Source organism: Thamnophis sirtalis, unplaced genomic scaffold (assembly GCF_051295495.1).
Source record: "Thamnophis sirtalis isolate CommonGarterSnake01/CBP01778 unplaced genomic scaffold, rThaSir2_p1.2 scaffold_9, whole genome shotgun sequence".
Lineage (NCBI taxonomy): Eukaryota > Metazoa > Chordata > Lepidosauria > Squamata > Natricidae > Thamnophis > Thamnophis sirtalis.
In genome coordinates this window covers 25882718-25909062 of record NW_028261389.1, presented here as the reverse complement: position 1 = coordinate 25909062, position 26345 = coordinate 25882718, and the positions used below count along the sequence as shown (strand labels likewise).

At 35.9% G+C, this 26345-nt stretch overlaps 1 protein-coding gene across 4 annotated transcripts in view; it reads left to right on the top strand.

Moving 5' to 3' along the window:
• LARGE1 (LARGE xylosyl- and glucuronyltransferase 1) overlaps positions 1-26345 on the top strand; it is a 342290-nt gene that overhangs the window by 198948 nt on the left and 116997 nt on the right. The window lies entirely within an intron of this gene.

The window sequence follows — 26345 nt, the reverse complement described above, 5'->3', positions numbered from 1 at the left end:
AAGAATAAGGTTGCATGCATTGAAGCCTGTCACTAAAAACAGCTAGCACAAGAATTAATAAATGCCAATACTATAATAACAAATATAAAGAGAAGGGGGGGGACCCAAAGTGCATCACTAAAATCAGGTTGGAAAATAATATCAGCATGCTAAGATCAGGTACAAGAAAACTAGAACAGATGGGGAAAAAAAGAAGCTGACGAACAAGAAGACTAAATAAAATCTGATAAGTATTTGCTAATGATAATGAATATCACAGATGCACTAGGAATAATGCAGCAATAAATAACAATCATAGCCAAGAAAATCAGCAGATTTAAAGCTCTAATTGCACACAATGTAAGGAAGAGTCTTCAATTTCAATTCACTCAAAAACATTTCTACCAATGCATTTATGGAACACTGCAATGAACCAGTCAACATCTGACAAAGATGAAACAGTACAATTCAAATTAAATTAGGAGTTCTGAATACGAAGATCAGAAAAATTGTGACAGAGACATGCCCATTTCCAGGCAGAGATGTTAAAAGACCCTATTTATCAAAGGAAACAGATGGATGTGGAATGTTACAAGTACACCAGACAGAAGAAGAAAGAGGAGAAGGAGGAAGAGGTGATGGAGGTATTGGAACAATATGTGAAGGACAGTGAAGAAGATCTGCTGAAGTTAGTATACCAGGAAGGCTTACTGAATACTGAAGAGACCAGTCTGATCCATAAGAAAAACCAAATGAAGATTGGTTAAAAAAAAACTTAGCAGGCAAACCAGATAACAACAAGACTTGGCAATGACTAAGTGCAGGAAAGTTGAAAAGAGAGACAGAGGGGCTAATTCTGGATGCGTAAGATCAAGCCTTAAAAACCAGTGCATACAAAGCCAGAATTGAGAAGACAGCAACAGACGGCAAATGCCACCTTTGCAAAGAAGCTGAATAAACAATGGACCACTTTATTAGCTGCTGCAAAAAGATCACACAGACTGACTACAAATAATGGCATGACAAAGTAGCAACAATGGGGCATTAGAATATCGGCAAGAAATGCCATTTGCCCCATCCAGAAGACCAGAAAATACACAAAGTAATAGAAAATGTAGAAGTTATCTGGGATTTTAGAATTCAACCAGATTAGCATCGCACAACACTCCAGACTTAAAAACTGTTAATAAGTTTTTAATAATCTGGATAATGAGCATTGCATTACCTAAAGACAGCATAAGAGAAGAGAAAAACTGGCAAAACCCACAAAATACAAAGACCCACAAATAGAAGTAGAATGACAGTGGCAAAAGAAAACAAAGATAGTAACAGACACTTTGTATGCAATCCCAAAACACCATTTGAACACCAGCATTGACAAAATTACTTGCAAAAGGCAGCTTACATCCTATGACATTACCATTAATATTAAACCACATAATCTGCCTATCCTAAATCCTTGGGAAAGACTCAATAAGTGGACACAATGCCACATCCAGTCGAAACATCTGGCTAGGTGTGTGACCAACCATAATTTATTACTAAAATTATGTGCCACACAACTCCCAGCACCCCCAGGCAGTTCACAATTGTCAAAACATTTACAAAGAACAATACAGAAACATAAAAACAAAACAAGTTGAAGGGAAAAGAATGGCAGGGAAGAACAGAAAGGAAAAAGGGGGCATCAATCATTCTCTCTAAAGGTCTGGATGAAGAACCAGATCTTGAAGGCATTTTAAATCCCAGTAAAGTTTGAGCTATTCAAATGTTTTGGGGAGGGGGGGGGAACCTGAATATTTCTACCTTGCTTTTAGAACATCAGTTCTATTTCTGGATTTTGATCAAACCATCTTAGGGCAGTTTTGAAAGATTGTCAACTTAACACACAAGGATGGTAATACTGTCATTAAAGATAGTTCCTTCTCTGCAGGAACCTGACTTTCTAATGCTTTCATTACTGAGGGCTATTCTATATCACTGATTTTCTTACGGAGAGCTATTCTATATCACTGACTTTCAGTCAGTCAGTCACCCAGATGTTGGCAATAATTGTCTAGTTCAAACCTTGTCCAATTTGATATTGCTTGAATTGTGAGAAGGATTTTCACAGCAGGTGATTCAGGGAGAAGTAGAACTGTCTACTTAGAAGATGCAATCCGCTTGTCCTAGTTGCCCCATACCTTAGGGATTCTTGCAAAATATTTTAAAATAAATTTAACTGATTTCTATTTGAACCTATATTTATGAATGTTTTACTCAAGAATCTTGTTTAGGGAACTAAAATTAGCCACCAGCTGCTACCCTCTATCTGACTGCAGTGGATATGTTTGAAAAATTAATTTAGAATATCAATTACTTATGATATAACAACACCAATGTTTTCCTAAAGTATATTTCAGTTATAAAACAATATAGTTTTAATTTCTGTGATGCTTACCCGGAAACAGAAGCTAAAATAAATGTTCCATGTTTTATTTCAAGATGTGATTTTGATGAATGGCTGTTACTTTTGAAGTATAAGTGTTCTTTTCTTCAGGAAAAAAATGTTATGTATTGTCTCTGGGAAGGTCATTGCACAGTAGGATCCAACATGTGCTTTAGATAAGCAATAAACAAGGATGAATTCCTTCAGCAGATATGGGAACCCACACAATTACCATGTCAGAGGCATTTCTTTATGCTGGACTGATTTACATGGCCCATCCATATTTCTGATCCTCTGAGCCATTGTACAAAATGCTATTATGAGTTCTCTAATGGCAACCGATATATAGAATCCTTGCTTCAGTTTGCCACTTGACAGGAACTTTTATGTTACAGTAGCATCCTAGAAACATATGAGAGAAAGAGACTATTGTAGAGGTCAAAGGCAGAAGAAGGAGCTTCAATTCTTGTTCTACAGTTTTAAACATAGATGGGAGGAATATCACATACATTCCTACACAACAGACCTGCTGCCAAGCTGACTAATTTGATATATGTATATGAAATTTTAAAATTTTTGATCCCATTTTTTTAACTAAGTGACATTCAAAACAGTTTCCTACAGAGATGGGTCTTTTATACTGATAGGTATTAATTATTGTTTTAATTCCTTATTTAAGTCCTCATCCTATGTGATTTTTAAACAGTACTATTTTCCCTGTATATTGCTTAGAACTTCAGAATTATGCACAAGTTATTAAAACAAACCCTCTACTTTTTAAAAAACAAAAATAAAAACAATAGACCAAGAGCAGGTTAATGAGACGTTACAAAGGCTATGCCGTGAGCACTAAATAATGATTCTATAGTTGTAGGTGCTTTAAAATTGTATCCTACATAATTTACACAGTAACATGCGGAACTAAAATGCTAGCTAGATTAGAAAGCAGTCCCAGGTAATCTCCTTAAATTATATATTAACATTTTTTTCCCCAAAAATCACTAAAAAACTACTGCAGGTGGTAAAGTCTTCCAAGTGCTTTCAAAAGATGCTCAGCACACTAATGGGTTTTCTTAAGGAGATATGTTGAAAATTAAAGTGACACATATATGTATGTTTTCTTTCATTAAATTCATTGAAAGATCTGTGCTTAAAACCTTTTATTTATAAGTGCACAAGAATACCTCTATTCAAATAGAGATTTTTTTATCCTCTATTGAAATAGAGATAGATATCTCCATCCCTATTGAAATAAACTAGAAAATCAGGGTGAAAAACAGCACTATATATAACTCCAGATACATGCTAAAGTTCTTTCACATACAACATATCACCTTGTTCCCAAGGGATGGCCAAAGGAATGCAGGCCAACATGATTCCATCAAGTAATCTTGTACAATGTATTCTCAAGCAGTTGTACCATTCATATACTATATTACAAGTATCTGGTAAAAATATTGCAGGTGTATATATTTTTTTTGAAATTGATTGCTATTCAAAAGCCCACCTCCCTAAATCCATTTTAAGTGGTTTTAAAAACACCAACACAGCTAAGCAAAAGGTGAGTTTTGTTTTGCCTCTCCTGAATACACACAGGCTACTAAATCTGTTTGCCTTGCATCAACAGTTCAAACAGGATGAAAAATATGTTTTTGACATCATAAATGCCAGAAAGGTTTAACAATGTTTTGGGTACAGTTTCATGTGTCCACAGCTAAAGATTGGCACATAATCACTTTGGAACTTTAAATCCTTAGAACTGCAGCATGTAAGAACATAAGAATATTGCTCTTCTGAGAGTCCTAAGCAACATTAGGTAGTAGGTGCAGTTCTGAAGCCTATTGAAATGAGTCTGTGTGTCTGCACTTTTGAGTCATTGTTGACTCCTAGGAATTATCTAGGTCAGGGGTATCCAAACTTGGGAACTTTAAGACTTGTGGACTTCAACTCTCAGAATTCCCCAGCCAATGTTCTTGCTCAGGTTTTTGTAAGTGGTTGCTGGGACTGAGAGAGAGACTGATGGCCCAAGGTCTTCTTGCCAGTTTCATACCCAAAGTGGTACCAGAACTCACAGTTTCCTGGTTTTTACCCTGATGCCTTAAACCATTACATTAAAGTGACCTTATTGGAATGATTAAGATCATTAAAACAAGTCTTCATAGCACACTTGCTAATATTCTTCTAAAAAGCAATTCCTGAAAGAAGCCATCCTATGAAAAGCTGCCATGAAACAAACTTTTTGTCCTAAAAGTTATATTAATCTCTGCAAGGTCATAATCTTTCACAGGGAGTTTGATACCAATTCTGTTAATGGTCAAAATATAAAACAACTATTTTCACCTGGAGCAAAGTTATAATAAGCTTAGATCTATTAGAGTACAAGTGCTGGAATCAGAGTTTATGTAGATAGAAAGGAAAAAAATCAATAAGCCTGCTGAGTATTAGTACAAGTTCAAATCTTTAACTTGGAATTGAAGATGTATTTATTTATTTAACAAATATTTGGGGATTTACAGACTGCTGAACTCTAAAATGATTTAAGATGGCTTAAGGTCAAATAGAAACAAGGAGAACAACAAGAAACATCATGCATCCGGAGAAGCACACCCCTTCTAACAATAGAAACACACCATCTTCCCCAAAGGGTAAAATAACTTTTTAAAGCCCCCTGGAAGAACATCAGAGTTGGGCCAACAAAGATTTCTAGGAGGATTTGATTGTAGAAGGCAGGCACTATAAAAGAGAACATTATATTAAATATAAAATTGAATTGTGGAACCATCAAATCCACAGAAATGGGGTCTGTACTTACATACTTCTGGAATTAGTAACTGAATACGAGCTGAACTGGACAGTTTGGACCAAAAAAATAAGACAACTGATCACTACATACTATGTACTACATCCCTGTAGGGATATTGATAGATTATACCTGCCCTGCAGAAATGGAGGCAGATGTTTACTTCAAACCAAATAAACTGTTAAAGAATAAATGCATGTATCATGATTATGATTATATAAAAGACAACCAAGAATAAACATTCATGTAAATTAAAAATTGGCACATATTAAATGTATTGGAAACAAGAAATCAATATTCAAATAATATAATAAAAACACAAACAGAACATTGGCAAGGAAAAAACATTGCATGGTCAATTTCTACAAAAGATTAAGGGCTTACAACTGGAAATGAAGGTTTCATTTTAGCTGTGCATGGACAAGTTATTCCAACTAGCCAGGACTGAAAAGTCATTGAAGTTCAGATTGTGCAAAAAAGCAGAAGAAACAGTAGATTATATACTGAGCCTCATGCACGAAGATCACACCCAATTATAAATAATAATATAACACAATTCCCATAACGATTCATTGAAACATCTTTAATAATTATCATACCAATAATAAATAATTAAGCATATTGTTTAGTGGAAGCATATTGTTGGATAAGTAGTTGAAAATGAGCAGGTTGAAATATAGTGGGATTTCCTAATACAGGCTGATAAAGGCTTGATTTATAACATCTAACATATCAACCACAGATTTAACTGTTGTTGAAAAGGAGAAAGTATAGATAATCGATATCCTGGTATCAGAGCACTGGTGACTAGAAAATAAAGAATCAGAGAAGATCACAAAGTATCACCATCTGAAAACTGACGCGAAAAAATTATGCATTAACCAGTGGTATCTACTCCCTAATTCTTGGCAAGGTCTTGATAGGTATGAATGCCAACACCGTGTAAAGAACTAGCTGATATGATTTTATATTTTTGGGTATATATCGATCAATAATAATAGCATAATATTCATGTAAGAGTCAGTTTGTTGTAGTTCTTACAGCACCAGGGTAGAAACTGGAAGATTGTGAGTTTTAGTCCCACCTTAAGCACACAACCATCTGGGCAAACTTGGCCCTGTGCTTTTGTCTTAGCCTTAGGAAGGAGGCAATGCAAATTAGTTCTGAAGTCTTGCCAAGAAAACTCCAGGGACTTGTCCAAGCAGTCACCAGGAGTCAAAAACTGACTCAAAAGCACACAGGTATTCCGGTATAAGCTTTTATGGCCACTATCTATTAGGCAGTGTTAAGCATCATGATTTAGTGACTGTGGTCTATGTAACAGATTTCCTGATGTTTCTCCAAAGTTTCACCCATAGTTGCTGGTGAAATGTTAGGAAAATTGTTGTCTAAACCACAGTCACTAAATCCTGAAACACTGCCCAGTGTTTTGTATTTATTATTCTATACATTACATGCCTGTTTTTATTTATTCAGTAAATTCCTATACCTCCCATCCCACCTAAATGACTCTGATCAGTTTACAACTATATAATAAAATGATTAGATAGATAGATAGATAGATAGATAGATAGATAGATAGATGATAGATAGATAGATAGATAGATAGATAGATGATAGATAGATAGATAGATAGATGATAGATGATAGATGATAGATAGATAGATAGATAGATAGATAGATAGATAGATAGATAGATAGATAGATAGATAGATAGATGATAGATGTAACCACAGTTAAAAACAAAATTAAGAACCTGGCAAATGCCATTTTTCTATTCCTCAGTAGCCACACAGAGGGGGGACGGAGAAGGAGGATGAAATACGATCCTAGACCAAACACATAACTTTCTCATGGGAACGAAGGTCACCTCTACAGGAGGTGGATAGAGACAGAGAGGAGTGCCTGGAGAGCCCGCCAATTAACCTAATTGGCCAACATGACCTGTGACTTGGGGAGGGAGTTATTTCCTATTTTAATTATAATGAAACCGCGGGAACTATTTAGAGTTGGTTTTCCATTTGATCTTGCTGATACGATGTATGCAATAAAAAAGTTCTTAAGGAAGACCACAGCCTCAGAGTTCTCATTTGATTGTGTTTGTTAGTTGGGATCATGACATTAAGATTAAAATGTACAGGTAAATACGAAGATCAAAGTTAAAACATTCAAAAGACAATAAAAGTTTACAAAGTAGAAGGAATGCCTCAAGCTATCAGCCACCCTCAGGGTTTCATTGCACTGTTAGTCCCTCATACTAATTGATAGAGCTAATCTTAACACGCTTCTGAAAAAAAAACAATGAGTGGGGGCTTGCCTTACCTTTGAAGGTAAGATGTTCCAAAGGGTGAGGTAAGTGAGAAAAGGCCCTCCTCCTAGATCCTGCCAGTCAAAAATCTTTGACTGATAGACTCATAACATGCCCCCTCTGCTTGATCTTGTCAATGTAATTGGGACAAGTCAGGTGAATTCAGGTGAATATTTAGGTGAACAACTTAAGTCTTTTGATTAAGCTATATTAGATACAGATACAGATACAGATTAACAGAGTTGGGAGGGACCTCGTAGGAAGGGACCTTGTAGGTCATCTAGTCCAGCCTCCTGCCCAAACAGGAGACCCTACACCACTTCTGACAAATGGCAGTCCAGTCTCTTCTTGAAAGCTTCCAGTGGTTCCCACAACTTATGATTAGAAATATTAGAAATATTTCAAAAAGAATTTTGGAAAAATGCATTTACAGCATATTTTAGAACCTTTTGAAAGATTATAAATTTATAATTTATAAATTTACACATAATAGTAGAGCAGAATTGGAATACTTTGTATCTTCAAAACCACTTTTAAATGCAATTATAATTCTAAATCGTTAGAAACAACCAAAACATTCATGGCATTTTAGAAGACAATAAAAAAGTGAAGCTTACAGATGATTTTTAAAATGTCAGTAGTCTTTGGGAAATTAAAAGATTTACAGCTCACTAAGATAAAAGGCTCCTAGAAAATAAGGCTGCCATAATTAGGGGGGCATACAGTCCTAACCTGATTGCCTCATTCTAATTCAAATAAAATTTCCAGAGACTTGTAAAGGCTCCCTATGTAGAATCCATATAAGATTGTTAGAATGTGATTAGTTCCTTAAAAAAAGATTCTCATAATAGAACAGATTTTGGAAGGTCTCAGCATATTTTATTATTCAGAATTCTAAGTACCAACAGCTAGCCAAAACCAACTTTGGATAGCTTTCCCCACTTGTTAGTAACACCTCATTCATTATTTTTATGATCTACAAAGGTAACAACTTCTGTCTATCAGGTCAAACTGCTGACGTTTGCATAGAGTATTCAGGAAGCTTTCTTGTCACTAATACCATAGATCTTTGCCATTGCTTATTCCGGCATTGTTAGTTTATTTATTTGTTTGCTTGTTTGTTTGTATATTTTACTGATTTAGTCTACAGCTGTGGGATTTCAGTTTTGACCTTGCTCTTTTCAAAGTTATTCAAAGTTGGTTAAATGCTACTAGTGGTAGAGACTGTAGGGCAGTGGCCCCCAACTTTTTCAGCACCAGGGACCAGTTCCGTGGAGAGAAGACTGGAGCGGGCATGGTGTCATATGCTGCCTGCATTCCGCAGATATGGCTTTGTTTTTTGTGCCGCCTGATTTCTGGCATTCCACAGCCCTATGTTGGTCCATGGACCAGGAGTTGGGGACCCCTGCTGTAGGGAATCGAGAGGTTGACTCAATTCCCCAGACTTGCAGGAGGAAGTGGTGTAAGGGCAACTTAGGTATTTAAAATAATCTGTTCTCTTTGTATTTCAATTAGTTTTGATGCTTATATGTTTGATCTATGGCCTGATTTTGCATGATTAATCATACATTAATTTTTATTCAGCAAGTTGTTATTCAGGTAAATAACTTGAAATTATTTTCCTTCTGAGTAATAGCAGCATATTTACTATACTGTCTCAAACAAATAATCCTTAGAACAGCCTTTCTGTTTCTTCTATTCAAAGAAGTTATATCCTTTCTTTTCAAGGATCCTTAAAAATACCTGAACTAAAATTTAGTAATTTAATGTATAAATAGTTTGGAAGGAAAGCAATCCATTTGTGTGTTAGATTTCATTATTTCAAAAATATGTACAATGATATCATATTTGCTTTCCTATAACACAAAATCAGTCAGAAACAGGTTGTGTTTGATTGTAAATGATTCACTGCTCCTGTTTAAGTATTCTAACTTTCAGGGAGAAAGCAATCTTTTTGTAGGAAAATTGCTAAAAGCCACAGATGGATACCATCAAAGATTTTTATTGGTTATTTAAATCACACTTAAAACCAGTGATTTGAATACAATTCACCTTAGATTTGATCATATAAAACTCATTTTCTTCCAGAAGCTCTACTAAGTACTTGCAGATGTTGGAAAATTGACTGCATTTCCACATGGGGCTTCCAAACCTGATTTAACTTTTGATTTTAAGAGGAATAAATAGGACAACATGCTGCTAGATTTTAAAGGCAGACTTTCACATTTACTGTAAAGAAACTTTCTGGATTTTGTGCATTTTACAAAGCTAATACCTTTCAGAAGAGAATATGACTTCTGTGTTAAGCATTGTGTCTTAACACTAGTTCTAAATGAACTACAGATAGTTCTGGTATGATTTAAATGTTAATGCCTTTTAAGAAATATATCATGTTGCTTTTCTTAGCATTTGTCTTGCATGACTACAATGTTCTCTTGTTTTTGTAGTTTTTCCCCTAGTTATTATAACAAAACTACTCAAAGATTTGGTTTAACAGTGAATTTGTCCCAGAAATTGAGGCTAATTTTGTCAGCATCAGACAGAGAGTGACCTCGGTGCTTCTGTGCCTGAAGGAAATAGAATGTGGATCTCCTCACTCCTAATACAACTTAACTACTACACCACATGTAAGGTAGTCCTCAGCCTATGGCCACAATTGGGCCCAGAATTCCTGTTGTAAAGCATTGTAGTCATAGGTTGTGTCAGACCTAATTTTATGATTATTTTTACAATATGAAACACTATGGTCATTAAGCAAACACTGTGATTGTAAGTGCAAACCTATTCACTGAGAACCAGAAATGAAGGTTGCATATCATAAACACATGACCACTAGACACATCAACCAGTTATAAATACAAGCCTATTGCCAAGTACCTGGCAATATGATTATGGGAATGGTATGACAGTCATTAGTGCGAGAATCAATTGTAACTGTGAGACCAGGTATTTTTACCACCACCATAACTTTGATATAAACATAAAGTTGCTAAATGAATAGTTGTAAATCAAGGTCTGACAATGAAAAATCCAACAAAAGACCCAGCACCAGGAAATGGGGAGCTCCCTTCCTACTCAAGAGCAAATATGTGCCTAAAGCAGAACTTTCTTCATCACATAAAAACTAGTGTAAAAATGAAAGGAAGGAAAAGAATCCCTTGAGTCAAGCTTGACTCCTAATAACTATATGGTCAGAGCCATGTAACTTTTTTCATAAAAATACAGAATTTTCAGATCCCTCCTTCCAGGTGTGTGCTACTTCCCAACACAACCTACAGCCATGAGACTTCCAGGAAACTTCTAACCAGGTCTGACTCTGCTTAGCTTTTGACATCAGTGAGAAATGGCTAAATGCTGCCATCTGTTGAACCAAAGTTTTGGAATTTGACTTTATCAGGAATTATGGTTGTATTGAACAGGGAGATGTAAAATAATCATATTATGAAGTTGAAATGTGACATTAATCCAGATGTCAAGAACTCTTTGTCAGAATGGTTTGATCTGTTGGTTTTGGAAAGGGCAGTATTTTCTGCTAATCACAGGATGCAGCAATATTTTTACTATGGCAGAATTATAGATGATTGTTACTTTTTTGTGTGCAGATGAGTTTAGGTTTTGCTCTCTTTTGTCCCCACTATTCAATACTCAGCACAACTTATCCTCGCATGCCTGCATGGTTCCCAGGCAGACTCTATAACGGGGGGATTTAAACTGGTGGCCCATGGGCCAGATGTATCACATGCAGGCCACGCCCACTCCAGCTCCGCAAAGGGACAAATGCCATGATACGTCATGTGACAGCAATATGACACCGCGGGTTTGACACTTCTGTTCTATAAGTATTTGAAACCTACCTTCAACATTCAAGTCTGATATTTAAAAGCTGAGGCATAATCATTTCCGATGTTGGGAGCCAAATGAAAACAGAACATAAACTGAATATACCAACACTTCATTAAGGATTTGTCCTCATTTTGCTGAGCTTCCCATAATGACCAAATCTGTGAATCTGAACGATTAAGGCCACTTCAATAGAATCTTTTACAATTCATTTTTACCATCATTCTTTGATGAATATAATGACATATACATCCACAAAGTAGGAAAGGATCTAAAAAATAAATTTTAATTGCATTCAGTAACAGACACTTATTGTGAGATTATAAAATCACTTTCTACATGTTCAAAGGGCCTTCTGAATATATTCCTTTAAAGAGAAGTTTGTTCTTGGTATATATTTAATTTACTCTTAGTGGTTTTATGTTGAATTATGGGATTATAATATAAAGTCTTAAATTCTGATATAACAGTGCATATTGACTGTAACCTGCAATCAGTGTATTTAACCAAAACATTTGTTCAGTCTCCTTTTTAGCACTTCCTTTCAATGAACTGTGAAACTGCTTTTTAACATTATGCTTAAAAAGCAATATTGATTGGAAATTGTTCTGGACATAGTCTTCATTCATATCGATGTAATACCAATTATCTTTATATTTCTAAATAACTATATTTAGTTTTAATATCTCAAGGGCTTCCACAAAGAAGAGGGAGTCAAGCTATTCTCCAAAGCACCTGAGGGTAGAACAAGAAGCAATGGGTGGAAACTAATCAAGGAGAGAACCCACCTAGAACTAAAGAGAAATTTCCTGACAGTTAGAACAATTAATCAGTGGAACAACTTGCCCCCAGAAGTTGTGAATGCTTCAACACTGGAAGTTTTTAAGAAGATGTTGCATAACTGTTTGTCTGAAGTGGTGTAGGGTTTCCTGCCTAAGCAGGGAGTTGGACTAGAAGACCTCCAATGTCCCTTCCAACTCTGTTATTCTATTCCATCTATTTATAATTCTGGTCATTTTCCCCACTCACAGGATATGCCATTTAAGAAAGGTGTATCATGTAGAGAGATATGTAGACTGTTCTTGCATAACTCCTCCCAATGAACAAAGAATGACCCACTATTTAATTTTGCATGTATCTATGCTTCTATGTGAAGTGTTTTTACTGGCATTGATCCTGTCAATTAACAGCAAAAACTCACATGTCATATAGCTCTTCCCAGGAAGACAAGCTCTTAAATAAACCAGAAAAAAATTATGTATTTTATGCATTATATTTACAGTACATACACTTTATGTATTGTGCTTCTTCATGAGCTATAATTAGGCATCACAATTCATTATTGATCATTGGGAAGCACATTAGAATTCCCAGTTCCTACCAATATGCAGAACAGACCATTTCTTGCTTACTTAACAACAATACTCACCTTAATGAGAACAACCAGAAAGATGATGAACTCTGCTATCAGCCAATGGATCTTTAATAATCTGTGTAAATCTGTTGTTATATGTGCTGAAATGTTATATAATGATGGTAGCATGGCATGATGACTTGAGATCAAAACCTTCTTCAGCTAAGGAAACTCAAAGGGTAGCTTTGGACTAGTTCTTGTCCCTCAGTCCAACCTACCTAATATGATTGCAATGAGGATAAAGTTGAACCATATTGGACTCCTGATGGAATAGCAGAATATATAATCAAATACCCTGTTTCCCCGAAAATAAGATCTCCCTTGATAATAAGCCCAATCAGGCTTTTGAATGCATGGCTAAAATAAGCCCTCTCCCAAAAATAAGATCTCCCCTAAAATATTTAACTGCATGTGCAGCCAGTCCCTGCCATTTCCTGAGGAGAGGAAACATGCCCCACACATGCCGCATCCACCTGCCATCCACATGGAATGGCTTTACCGAGGCCGCTGCCACAAACACTAACTACTGCGCCTTTTATCTTAGTGGCGGCAGGCCCAGCGATGCGAAGGCTGGCAAGAATGTGCCAGAAATAGAGACAGAACTTCCGGCCCTCTCTGGATTCACTGATCTGCAAGCCAAGGTTGAGGAGCTTCCTGCAACTCAAAAATAATAAGACCTCCCCAAAAATACGGCCAAGCGCTTATTTTGTGGTTCAAAAGAAAATAAAACCCTGTCTTATTTTTGGAGAAACACGGTACATATATAAATAATTACTTTTCTACTTTAAAAAATACTTCAGTGGTGTACTATATCAGGCCCAGCCTTTAATGGATGGAGTGGAACATAATAAACATATCAGATGTTGATTTCTCTAATCAACTGCTCTATATTTTTGATTCTTCAGTGTAGCTTATTTATTCTACATCCATTTCAAACCAAAAGGCAAAGCAGAATGAAGGTATTTTTCCTCAAGTTACAGCATAAAGGCAAAACCCTGGGGACATTTTAAAAAAACTCAATTATATCTGTTCAGATGACTCCATGCAGTTTTCAAAGAAATGTATTATCAAGCATTTTAGAAGAGTATTTAGAAGAACATTGCAACCATTATTTGTAGGAGGAGCAGGTAAAATTTAAGATGCCACTAGTGCATAGTAGATGGAAAATCTCTTTGATACCTTGGTTCCCAGAAGCTATATTATCAGTTATGAGTTATCTGAGAATACTGGCACTTATCTCACGAAAACAAAATATCTCCAAGGATCTGTTCCTGTCTGGTACAAAGCACAAGAGATGTTGGTCACCCTTCGGGTACATAAATGGAAGCTGAATGCATAGTCCAACACATATAATAATTTAGATGCAGAACTGATAGATAAGGGACAATTGGGGCCAGAACAGAAGCAGAGAGAGACATGCCAGATTAATAACAGTTTTCATTAGAGATCTTTGCAGCTGGTATATTCTAGCATCAATTAATTCAGAATTAGTCAATGGACAGTAAGCCATGCAGATGAATAAATAGTGAGGAAAGAGCTACCCGAACATTATTTTGACAATGTTCTTTATAACTATTGTCATTATTTGGCTCTGGTGTGTAAAAAGAGCCAAAGAATAGTTCCCAATCAGCTGAGTCAATGACTAAGTTTGCAGTAGTTTTTATTACATGGGATAAAATATGAGTTTTATATTTTATAGACAGATTCCCATACTTAAGATTGGGGTACTAATTGCATGCACTCTATCAATACAAATTGCACTTTCACAGTAATAGGCATGACAATTGCTTGATATCCTATTTTCTCAAATCATTCCTGGCCCCTTAATTCTTTTTGACAATAGTAGTAACTTTTTATATTTCCAAAGGTCTAATTTTCCATTTCTAATTATAAACTTCATGGTGGAGAGTTCACCCTGGGTTGGGTTATATGTTTCAAATCAAGTATTGAAGATTATATTTGGAAGCATAAAAATGTACATTAGAGCATGTCTACTTTGTCTATGAAACTTAAAAGTAGTCTCCATTGCCCAGTAGTCTTATTATGCTACCAGTAAGTTTAAAATAAGTAGTTTTTTGGCTAATATGGGGGGAAAGGTTTTGTTTGAATCTTTCAAGCAGAACCATTCTGTTCTGTTGGTCACTGTTTTATTACAATATGGGTCATTTTTTAGAAGGAGGCATAAAGGCAATTCTCTAGTATTTATTGTGGTTTAAGATGAAAACAAATGACTTCTAGGGAAGTAATTGTGAAATAGTACAGTGACCAACAACAGAACGAAGAAAGCAGTTGCTGCTCATAATACATCTACAGGTAGTCCTTGACCTATGAGCACAATTGGGAGTGGAATTTCAGTTGCTAAATGATGCAGTTGTTAAAGGGGTCATTTATGCTATTTTTATTACCATTTTTTTTTGCCATGGCCATTAAATGAATCACATGGTTGATTCTCAATTGACTTTGCTTGTTGGAAGCCAGCTGGGAAGGTCACAAATTGTGATCATGTGACTGTAAGATTCTGTAACCATTGTAAATGTGAGCCAGTCCCAAGTGCTGAAATTGCGATCACATGAGGGTGGTACAATTGTTGTAATTGCTAGAATGCATCGCAAGTAATTTTTTTCTGAAATCATCAAACCGTTGTAGGTTGAGGGCCATCTCTGTTCACTTGTTAAGCTGCCATGACATTTTCTACCAATACTGTAGCTTGAAATTGATGAAAGAGAAAGTAGCCATATATCCCAAAGTTTTACCAGGAATCTGTTTAAGATTAGAAGAAAGGAATAATTTGATTCATGACTTGAAATCATCAAAAGTAATGATATATGGGCACCAGTATTCTTTGATGGTTAGGTTATTGCTTTTTAAAGGCTTGGTTGCCATAGCTACACAAAACATTGTTTTATATTTCCATAGAAACAGACTGCTAATATTTCCTTTTCTCTGTTTTGTTTTTTACTTGAATAAGGGACTCATGATAATGCATTAGACTTTTTATATCATATTTTTTTTGCAAGGGTAAAATGGAATTGCAAAAAATTGAACAAACAAGAGAGGAAATGAAAGAAATGACAAACCATATACTCTTCCCATTTTGATTTTGAAAGTGGTGCTTTAAAAAAGAATGACCCAGAAGAAAGTTTTTTTTCTTGAAAGATGTCCTCAATTGCCATCTTTCCCAAACCTATTCATTTTTGTTTCTCCTAGTACAGATACTTTGAAGCTATTCTTCAAAATATTCCTACATTCTTTCTGGAATATAGGTAATGAAAGAAGCCAGTGTAGATTTTCCTGAATCCCTTAAGTACAACCTCCCAAAGGAAGGTTAATTCAGTATTGATGGAAATGTTTAAGAAATTATGGTGCATTATCTTCATTTGAGCACGGAGCTCATCATATAATCTAAATAACCTTTCTCCATCCTTTTTATTGCTACTGTAATTGAATTTAGTTTTAATCCCTCCCAACAAAAACTGTGCTTCATAATAGTATTTTCATTTTTATCTTAGCAGTTCCAGTCTCTCTAATCAATACAATCAAATTCTAAGCAATTCTGTCCAATTCAATTTTTCTCTAACAAAGTCAACACTGGTAATCATAAAAGTTTGTTCTATAGCCTTTTCCACACCCTGCACTCCGATACTACTGCATATCCTGCTGCCTTGGACTCCAAGTGACCCTAATACCCAGACTTTGCTCACCCTGCACTCCAGTCATCTGGCTGGCCTGCTACTTCAACCTGCCTTTTGCTATCTTCTGCCAAAAAGGTGCACCTGACCTGACATTCATAAAGCAGCTGCTCCAAAGCCTTGTGAGAAGGCTGCATGCAATTTGGAATATGATGCGCACAGCCTTGGGGAGGGGGGGGGGGACTGCCAAAGCCTATAGCTGCCTTATGAAGGTCCAGGCCAGATGTCCCTCATTGGCATCAGGAAGAAAAAGACAGTTAAGGTCAGCTTGAGGTAGCAGGGTAGGAGGCCAGCGGGATCAGTGGACCACATAGGCACAGGGCCTGTGGAAGTAGATTGGTTGGAGTTGCAAAGAAGGCAATCCCTTATCTTACATAGGCTCAGGGCTGGGAGAGACTAAATCAGGAATGGTTTGGATCTGGCTGGATTCAGTTAAGGGTGGCAACCAGGACTACTGTTGCAATACTTTACAACCACATTGCTTAGCAATAAAAATTCCAGTCCCAATTACCATTGTTAACCAGGAAGGTTGCTCATATGAGGTTGCTCATATTTACATACAGGCAAGGGAGCCTTTGGGGAAGTGATAATTAAATACATTGATTTAGCATGGCATCTCTTTAAGTGGCTGATTTTACTGATTTCATGTATATGCTTTGATAGAGAGAAAGAAAATGCTATGTGTCAAATATCTGTGTAGTGCAGTCATGTATAAGTTTAATTATTTGGCTTTATTTAGAATTTCATCAATAATATATAGAATACATAGCCAACGCCTTATGAACTAAATTGCTTAGTTTAATTAAATTAAATAATTTACAGGATATACAGTTCAGTAATGTTAAATATATAGTTATTTTCAATATTAACATATCTTCTTGTTTCTTTTCTACTTTCCATTGAAAAAAAGGCAGGAAAGAAAGAAAATTCAGTCCACCGGATAATGAAAATATGAATTTTGGTATAAAGATTGATAGGATATATATTAATGCTCATTAATTGTTGGTGTGTATTTCTCATTTCACTTCATAGTTGGTTGTGTTCTGACTTCACATAGTGTGAATGCTTCAGCAAGTATCCATATTTGAGAAGAGGTTTGTTTTTCTTAATCATCTTGAAATTAATTTCTGTTACCCTTAAGTTATTGAAGACTAACCACTGTGCAATACTATTTCTGCCTTCATTAATCTTACTGACTGGCTGCTTTTATTACAAATCATTTCCCAGTATTATCCTCCTACCTAAGTTGTAGAACTGCCTGTGTCAACTTCAATAAGGCATTTTGTTAGCAATATCCTTTCTTATACTTTAATTTGTTGTGAGTGGCATTTTCCTACTGAAGCTCATAGATCTTCATTTAATGGACAGTTAGGTAGAAATCTTCCATTCTTCCTGTGCATACAATCATTTTAGAATCTTAGATTAGACTTAGATGGACATGCTGTGGGAGATAAGCATTAGTGGAGGGGTTGTTGAAATGCCAATTTCATCTCTAGCATGGGAAGCAAGGGGAGAGCAATTCAGAGACTTAGCAGTGTAAAACAGCTAATTTATTTACTTAGCACTTATTCACTACTCCTGTGGCTTTGATATAGCTACTGCATTAGACTTTTCTTTCTTTTTTTTAAATCAAGTTTCCCTGATCCATAAACAGTAAGATATGCACAACATGAGTATATCAAAAGTAGAGATGCATGATCAATTTAATATTTGCAAATTTCAACATGAACTCTTTTGAACCTCACCTCCTAGTTTAATATAGTGATCAGAACATATGGCATTTCATGCTTCTCCAAAATGCATACTTTCATTAATTACATTGGGGAAAAAATGCCCTTGGATGCACTTTTGTGCAGATTCTTTAAAATCTTCATATTAATTCAGTAAACAAGTAAAAATGGGTTCACAAGTAGCTGATTTGAAGTGGTTATATATTACAGCTTTACTGAAATTTACTCTCCTGTTTTCCTAATAGATTAGTGCTTTGTTTATGTAATGCACAATTTAAAAAAAACAAAAAACCTTTCCCCTCTGAAAATTATGTTTCATTCTCTAGAAGCACAGATAATGATGCTAATAGTTTCCAAGGTCAGTATGATGATAATATGTATTTTCAAATTCCCCATCCCTCAGAGTTCTCCACCACTTATTTGGGTTGGTTTGGTTTTTTTTGTTTTAGGCTTGTGAGGTTTCATTGTTGATCGAGACATTGGATACCTGTTGAGCTTTCCTAGTGATTTAACTACCTATATTTTAAGACTGTTTGGTAATCATGTTTAAGAATGGACAGATTTGGATTCAGGTCTGTAGACCTGAAGTCGTACTGGAGCTTATCAACTCTAACTGATCTTCAAGGATAGTCCCATATTGAGCGAGTTGCAATAATCCAGTTTAGAGGTGATCAAGTATGAGGTGATCAAGCTTCCCAGTTTAGAAGAGCATGGTCCATGGGCCAAATAGAGTTCTGCAAAAGTAGAGTACCATAACTACTACTTGCATTGATCAAATGGAAGAATTTTTTTCATAAGGATTTTTTTCATCCCCAACTATTTTCTCCCATCAAATCCAAGAGGCTCTTGAATAGAAGTAAACTCTATATAGGGAAGTACAAGCCCTTCTGGGGTTGCAGTAGAATATCACTGGACTCTGTTGATTTCCAGACCCACAGTTGCTTTATATTTGGGGGGGTTAAGACTATTTATTCTCATTCAGACCTTAACAACCTGCAGTCACTAGGACAGAATTTCAGCTGCATCTTCTACTTGTCACTCGGATGAAATATATAGCTAAGTATGATGATCTTACTGATGATCCCATCGATCCTGTTATTTCTACTCATCTTATTTTCTGTCTATCATCATATTCATTTATGACTAGCAATCTGAATTTAGGCAATGTGTACCTTTTCCCTTGTTGGACTTACCTAATATAGACAATTATTAAACACTTTTCTTCTACAGTCTTTTGGGATCTGTAAAAAGTTACCTCATTTGTTCTCTAATTTTAGCTGAAGTTAAGAGTCATCACTTCTTTAAGCAGATCCAATACTGCTCTTTCTTCTTTTTCTTGCTTGAGGAAGTTCTTAAATACTGTATAAGGTCCTTCTTGCTTTAGTGCAGGCAGTGAGTTGAATTAAATTAAAAGCAATTAGCACTTCAATAACTGTCAGTTGCTATTCAGTCTCTTAATGAAGATGTAATTAGTACTAATGATGGAAGAAAATAGCTGGGGACAAAACCTTTGCTTCCTTCTTTTTTCGTAATGAAAAAAAGTTGAAATCAAATATTGTGATGTAAAAATAAAGGGTTATAAACCTGTGCACACTGTGTGCTTCTGAATTTAAAAGAATTTTGCTTGAATATTTTGGTTAAAATGTTAAGAGCACGGATATCAAACTCATGACATCACAACATCACATGGCATATTGTGACTTTTTCCCCCTTCGCTAAACCAGGGGTGGGCATGACCAGAATCTGATGCATCCGATTCGCGGGCCATGAGTTTGACACCCTGTGTTAGAACATTTTACCAAAAAAAAAAAAAAATGTCTAACCAATATCTGGGCAGAGAATTGGTGCATTATTTCTCTAAATTTCTGCCCAGAAAATGAAAATTCTTTAGCAGTTAGTTATAAAAATAATAAAGATGGAATTAAAAAAACTTAAACAAAATAAATAAAAAAAATTCTTGAGGACAGGGCTCCTTAGCAAAAATGGTGGCCCTCCTATTCTACAAAACCCTATGATGGCTTCCATGGAAATTTAATTAAAGAAGATCAACAGACAGATGGAATGGTGATGGTACTATGAAGGACTCTCAACTAGCACACAAGCTCTTTGGCTAAGTGTAAGACCTCTAGTTGCCTGGTAAAATCAGCCTTTTAAGATACTGTAGATGAAGTCAAGGATAGGCATAGAAGGGACATTCTTTATTGTTGTGTAATTTTGTTCATTTGTTATTTGTTTATTTTTTGTATTTTTTATTGTCCTTAAAAGCCTGCTAGAATTTCTTTCCACTTCAACTTATTCCAAACAAAAGCCAGATGGAATTATTTGGAGCTTCTTATATTTTCCCCCTTTTAAGCACTGTTCCTGCCAGAATTTCCCCCTAGTTTTCTTATTCCTTCTCCATTTCCAAGACCAGATTAATAGCTAATAATGACCTCTTTTACTTATGAAATTGCACTCACATTATCTTTTTCTTTGAGAAAAAAAACCCAATGTATCAAAATGAATGAAAGACTAATATTGGGCCAAAATTTAGAGTTCGATTAAAACCAGGATTGTTTCTGATTACTGATTACTGTATTGAAATAATATGTTATGCTTCTTGGTTATTTTTTAACCCTATAGCTAGAGGATTTAAAGTTAATGCATTTGTCTAAAATATAACACTAGAAGAAAGTACTGTAGCAGAGATTTTTCTTAACATCATTTTAATTGCTATGCTCATGACACTAGATATAACATTTTATTATGAAATACTTAATCATGAGAACTCAGTTCTATTTTGAAGACTTACAGTATATTTGGAATTTCAGAATGATTCAGAAGAATCTACATCTTAATTTTATGAATTAATGTAATTTTGCTTTAGTCCAACTTGGCTCCAAAGAGATTCTGGAGATTGTAATAGTAAATCCTGAAAATTGACCTTGGAAAGGTGAGACTATGACAGTAACTACTTTGTTGTTTCATGTACTATTGTTAGGATGCGATACAAGAATATGGCCAGAGTTTGCAGCTTTATGATTACATTCCCTTAAAAGATACAAAAAAACCAGGATGTGCCTGGGTGAGATTGCAAGCAATAATCAAGAAAGAGGAAAAAAATACTAGAAGTATTTATTACTCTTACTTTTTCACATTTTATGTTCACTTGGAGAAAATTCACCTTTCTGTTTCCTTCTATTGCAATACCACGCAAAATAAATAGTATAGTAAGTTATATAAGCAATCTCTCTCTAAGGAACCAGTGGTATTTCAGGGATATTAATGAATTAATTAGCACAAAACCTGAATAGATTATCACTCACATTTTGTGGCAGGAAAAGAAGTAGATTAAGGCATCCACTTAAATAATAATGTAAAATTATTACATTATTACTAAAGTAAAAAATAATATTGTATAGCAAAGTAAGAAGTGAATGGGGAGAAATTCCCATTTTCACTACAATGCACTAAAATTCTATACTGTGAAATATTTTCCATTCCTGAAGTGATGAAAGCTTATCTCCTTCTTAAGAGTGCTAAACACTGAATGTATAGCTTATTTTTTGTTTTTACATTTCACTGTAAATTCATGTTTAATTGTCCATCCACAATCAAATAACACAGCACTTACAGTACCACTTACCTTTGCAATGGTTTATAGGCCTTATCTATTTTTTACCAGTACCTCTACAATTTATGGCAGTAACTTGACTCTTTTTCCTCTCCAAATGTATATGCTGTGTTTGCAAAATGAAATGAAAATAAAGGCAATATGATTTGTTTAGGGACTTCAGTTCACCATTCTGATATCTATAACCATGCAGAATTAAAGTTACTCTGTTCTTCTCTGTTAAAACTTCAGTGACTTTTTTCAAGCAAAGAGAAACAGGATTAAATGAAATTTCCTGTCATTCCCTTGGCCTTGAGAAAATGCTGATGGAATATTCATCACTCAATCTCCTGGAAGTGTTCCTTTCTGATCATGCTAATTGGTGAGCAATTGCACACTCTGTGAAATGCTGGAACCTTTTCAAATCAGTACAGCTGGGGCAGAGAGTAGAGGATTTTTTTGTAAAGGAATAAAATGAAATGTAATTATAGTACACTTCATGTGTGTGTGTGTGTGTGTGTGTGTGTGTGTGTGTGTGTGTGTGTGTGTGTGTGTGTGTATACTCTAAAGTAAGTCCTACCATTGACATCTGAAATGAAAACGGTTAATAGTTCATTTTGTGTGACACTTTTTATTATGTTGCAAAGCAATTCCCTGTTTGTTTTATAAGTTAAGTTAACCTACTACCTTTAAGTTATGTTGTGTTGCAACTTCCAAAATTCCCTGCCTGCATAAATGACAATTCTAGTGGAATACATCTAGTGGAATATACTTGTTCGGGAAGGGTGAGTTAAGATAAATGGAGACCAATATTAGTTTGCATTTGTTACTATTTGTTCACCAGCTCTACTTGTCTTACAGTAATTTGAGGAAACACTAGAGTTGAAACAGGATTCTGAAATGCACTCAAAAAAATAATAAAAATTGCCTCAGCTGTATGAGTTTGAAAAATATATTATTCCAAAATTTGGGAATTGGAGTAAAAAAATAATACTTCTACCTATACAGATATGATGAGCAATGGCTCAGTGGCTAAGATGCTGAGCTTGTCGATCAGAAAGATTGGCACTTCAACGGTTCGAATCTCCAGCGCTGCGTAACGTAGTGAACTCCCCAGGATCTGCCAACCTAGCAGTTCGAAAACACATAAAAATGCAAGTAGAAAAACAGGAACCACCTTCGGTGGGAAGGTAACAGTGTTCTGTGCATCTCTGGCATTTAGTCATGTCTCCGGACAGTGCTGGCTCTTCGGTTTTGAAACGGAGTTGAGTATCATCCCCTAGAGTTGGGAACGACTAGCACATATGTGCGAAGGAAACCTTTACTTTTACCTTTACCTTATACAGATATGTGATAAACTTCTTAGTTTGGATGTTGAAAACCAGAGTTAAGACTTCCATTTAATCAGAGTTGTCTCTTGAGCATGGCCAAATCTTACTGTCTAATTTTCAGCCACCTTTATATCTAAGGGTCATTACTGACCTAGGTATTGGATACTTTCAAGCTCAACCAACTACCTGTTGTTCAGTTATTATTATTATTCTGTCTGCAGCTGGACAGCTTTCTTTTTTTTCTTTTTTACTTAAATCGTTTCATCACTCCTACTACAACTGCCACCCCAATCTAGTTTTGCCTTGAGCTTGCTAGTCTGTTTGAGGGAAATATTATGTTCTCATGAAGTAGATGATGAATTTAGCCAGCTAAGATCCATCAATTTTTCCATTCAATAACCAGTTATCCTGAACATACAGGCAACAGAACACCCTTAATAAGAAAGCTACAACAGCTGATTTTTGATATATAATATTATATGACAAGAAATTTGTACACGTTTCTCCTAACAATGTATTGCACATACTGTGACTACCTAGCCAACAAATTCTATTTGCTAGGATTTTAAGAAACAATATTCTTATTTCTGCAGTCCCAACTAGGAAGCAAAAATGTTTAGTCCCCAAGAGACTGTTATAAATGCTGATAGGCTAAACTGAAAATTATCAGCTACAATCTCTACACACCTTTAAGTATATATAAAAATGAACTACTTCCACATTGCCTGCTTTAATCTTAACCATGGCTTGGCTCAGGGGTGGGTTCCTGCCATTTCTAACCTCTTCTATAGAAGAGGTTCCACAAATCTACAGTGCCATTTAGAACTGGTTCCAGCTCCCTCCCCCCACCTGTCCTCACATCATCAAGATGAAGAGCGAGAGGAGGAATTCTGGGAGTTGAAATCCACAAATCTTAAAGCTGTCAAGTTTGAATACCCCTGAGGTTTTTTTCCTAAAGGGTTAAGGGTTCAAGGGTCTTGTAACTTGAGAGCTTTAAGACTTGACACTTCAATGCCAGAGTTCCTGAGCCAACATTTTGGTTGCTAAGCAAGAGCATTGTTAAGTGAGTTTCACCACATTTTACAAGTTGGCCACTCCCATCCAGTCACATGGCTGGCAAGCCACTCCCATCCAGTCACATGGCTGGCAAGCCGCTCCCACAAAGCAGGCCACACCTACAGAAGAGGTTATAAAAAAATTTGAAACCCATCACTGGCTTGGCTCCTTTGGGAGGAACACAGCTATGATAAAATAAGACGATGTTGGTTTGTTTTTTCTTGCAAATTTTTTCTTACAGTTTGTCCTTAAAAGCAGCTAATTAGAATAGAGATGAGTCTATCCAGTGTTTTGGTGCTTACATTCATGTCTTCCATTGTCCCTCCCCACTTTTTCTTCCATCTCTTCATTGTTGTATCCTGTTTTGTTTTTTTGTTTTTTTTCATTTCTAACCTTTGCCACAAGAGTCTGTATGGACATGAAACTATGAGGCAGGATCAGAGTTCTCCTCACATTAGTGAGCAATTTCAGCAGAAAAAAAAATCCTTTTTGTGGAGCCTGCTTTCTTTTAAGTTGGGCTGCAACATAAGAATTTAAAGGTTTTAATCAAATTTTCCAAACCCAGATTAAACCATAAAGGGCATGAAGTAGATGTATCATTTCTTCAAGTTACAACGCATGCTACATTAGGAAATGGTTTGCCTGATCTCTGACCTGGTATGTTTGCAAAACTCCATTCTGCAAATTTCATCAGACTTGAGTGCAGGGGGTGAGAATTATTTGAAATCACTTTGGAGCCAAATCGCTGACATCAGGATTGCATTCGGATAATTGTTGATGTTATTTGGTTGACTTTAGACTTGAACTATCCCATTTCATATTTAAGATCATGAAAGGTGGGGGGGGGAGGATAGTGTGAGAACACTGTGCAAAAGACTTAGGCCACACTCTGCTTTGTTGTTTTAGCAAAGTTTTAATGACCATCCATGAGTATTTTTTGGTTTGAATACCTACTTTGTTGATTTTTCTTAGAGGGTTGCCTTGCTGATGCAAAAGTATGTGTGACCCGACAAATGCGCGCACGACAAAACCGTGCCGACAAAACTGCGGCGAGAAAACCGCGACATCATAAACACGCCCACAACGCACTGACAAAACCGCACCCACAAAAGTGCGATTTAAGTTAAGGTAAGGGTTAGGTTCAGGGTTAGGTTTAGGGTTAGGATTAGGGTTAGGGTTATTAGGTTGTTATTACTTGTTTGTTGAAGGCGCGCTTTTGTCGGTGCGCTGTTATCGGCGCGCTTCTGCACTCATTCGTCAGCACGATTTCAAACTTGCTGTTTTCTCGCTGCGGTTTTGTCGGTCATGCTTTTGTTGAGCGCACACCAAAAAGTATTATTTAATGTATCAAATTCTGTGACCTTTGGCATTTTGACTGGAATGATATGATTGAAAGTTGGTCTTATTATTAGCAAGTTTCCAATGAATTGCACTCAAGCAACATGTGTCTATACTGTATGTAATGCTCAAGCATGTCTTGCACAAACCTGGTATAATAGACGTTTTTACACAGCAGTCATTTTGGCATAGAATAGCAGGATATATACAGGTGTTAGCAATGGCAGGTTAAGATTCCATTCCATTTAGGTGTCCGGGAGTCAGGTGTCTGCTGTTTACTGAAGTGGTAAGGGGAAATCACACTAAATACTTGCCGCTTTAGCCTATGGAAGTTGTTTTTTTTCCCTGCTTTTTACTGTTTTTTTTAATGCTGAATACAAATTTTCTGTATTTTCTCATTGTATTCTAATAAGGAGACTGAAACATAATTATATGTGGCCATTATACCATTGCTACAACAATAAATTTAATGGTGGCCTAAGACCTTTGTACAGTACTGTGTGTGTGTAAAATGTACACTCACTGTAAGAAATATTCCCATGTTAGATGACACTCTTTAAAGCAACTGCATATTTTTCCAGAGGTAACACAGTGGCCACTGCAGGTTCCACATAACTCATTGAAAAGTCGGAATGGTTTTGCAGAAAGGAACCATGCTTATGTTTCTATATGCTCCAAGGCATCTTTTTGGAATCAAATTTGAAGCATTGTACAATCCTTATTTATCCTTCTGAAGTATTTTCTCATGGAACCAGGAGTTTGGTATACCAGGAGTATACCAAAACAGCAATATGGCTATATGCCCAGTTTGATTCAGGGGAGAAAAAAATGGTTGAGTTG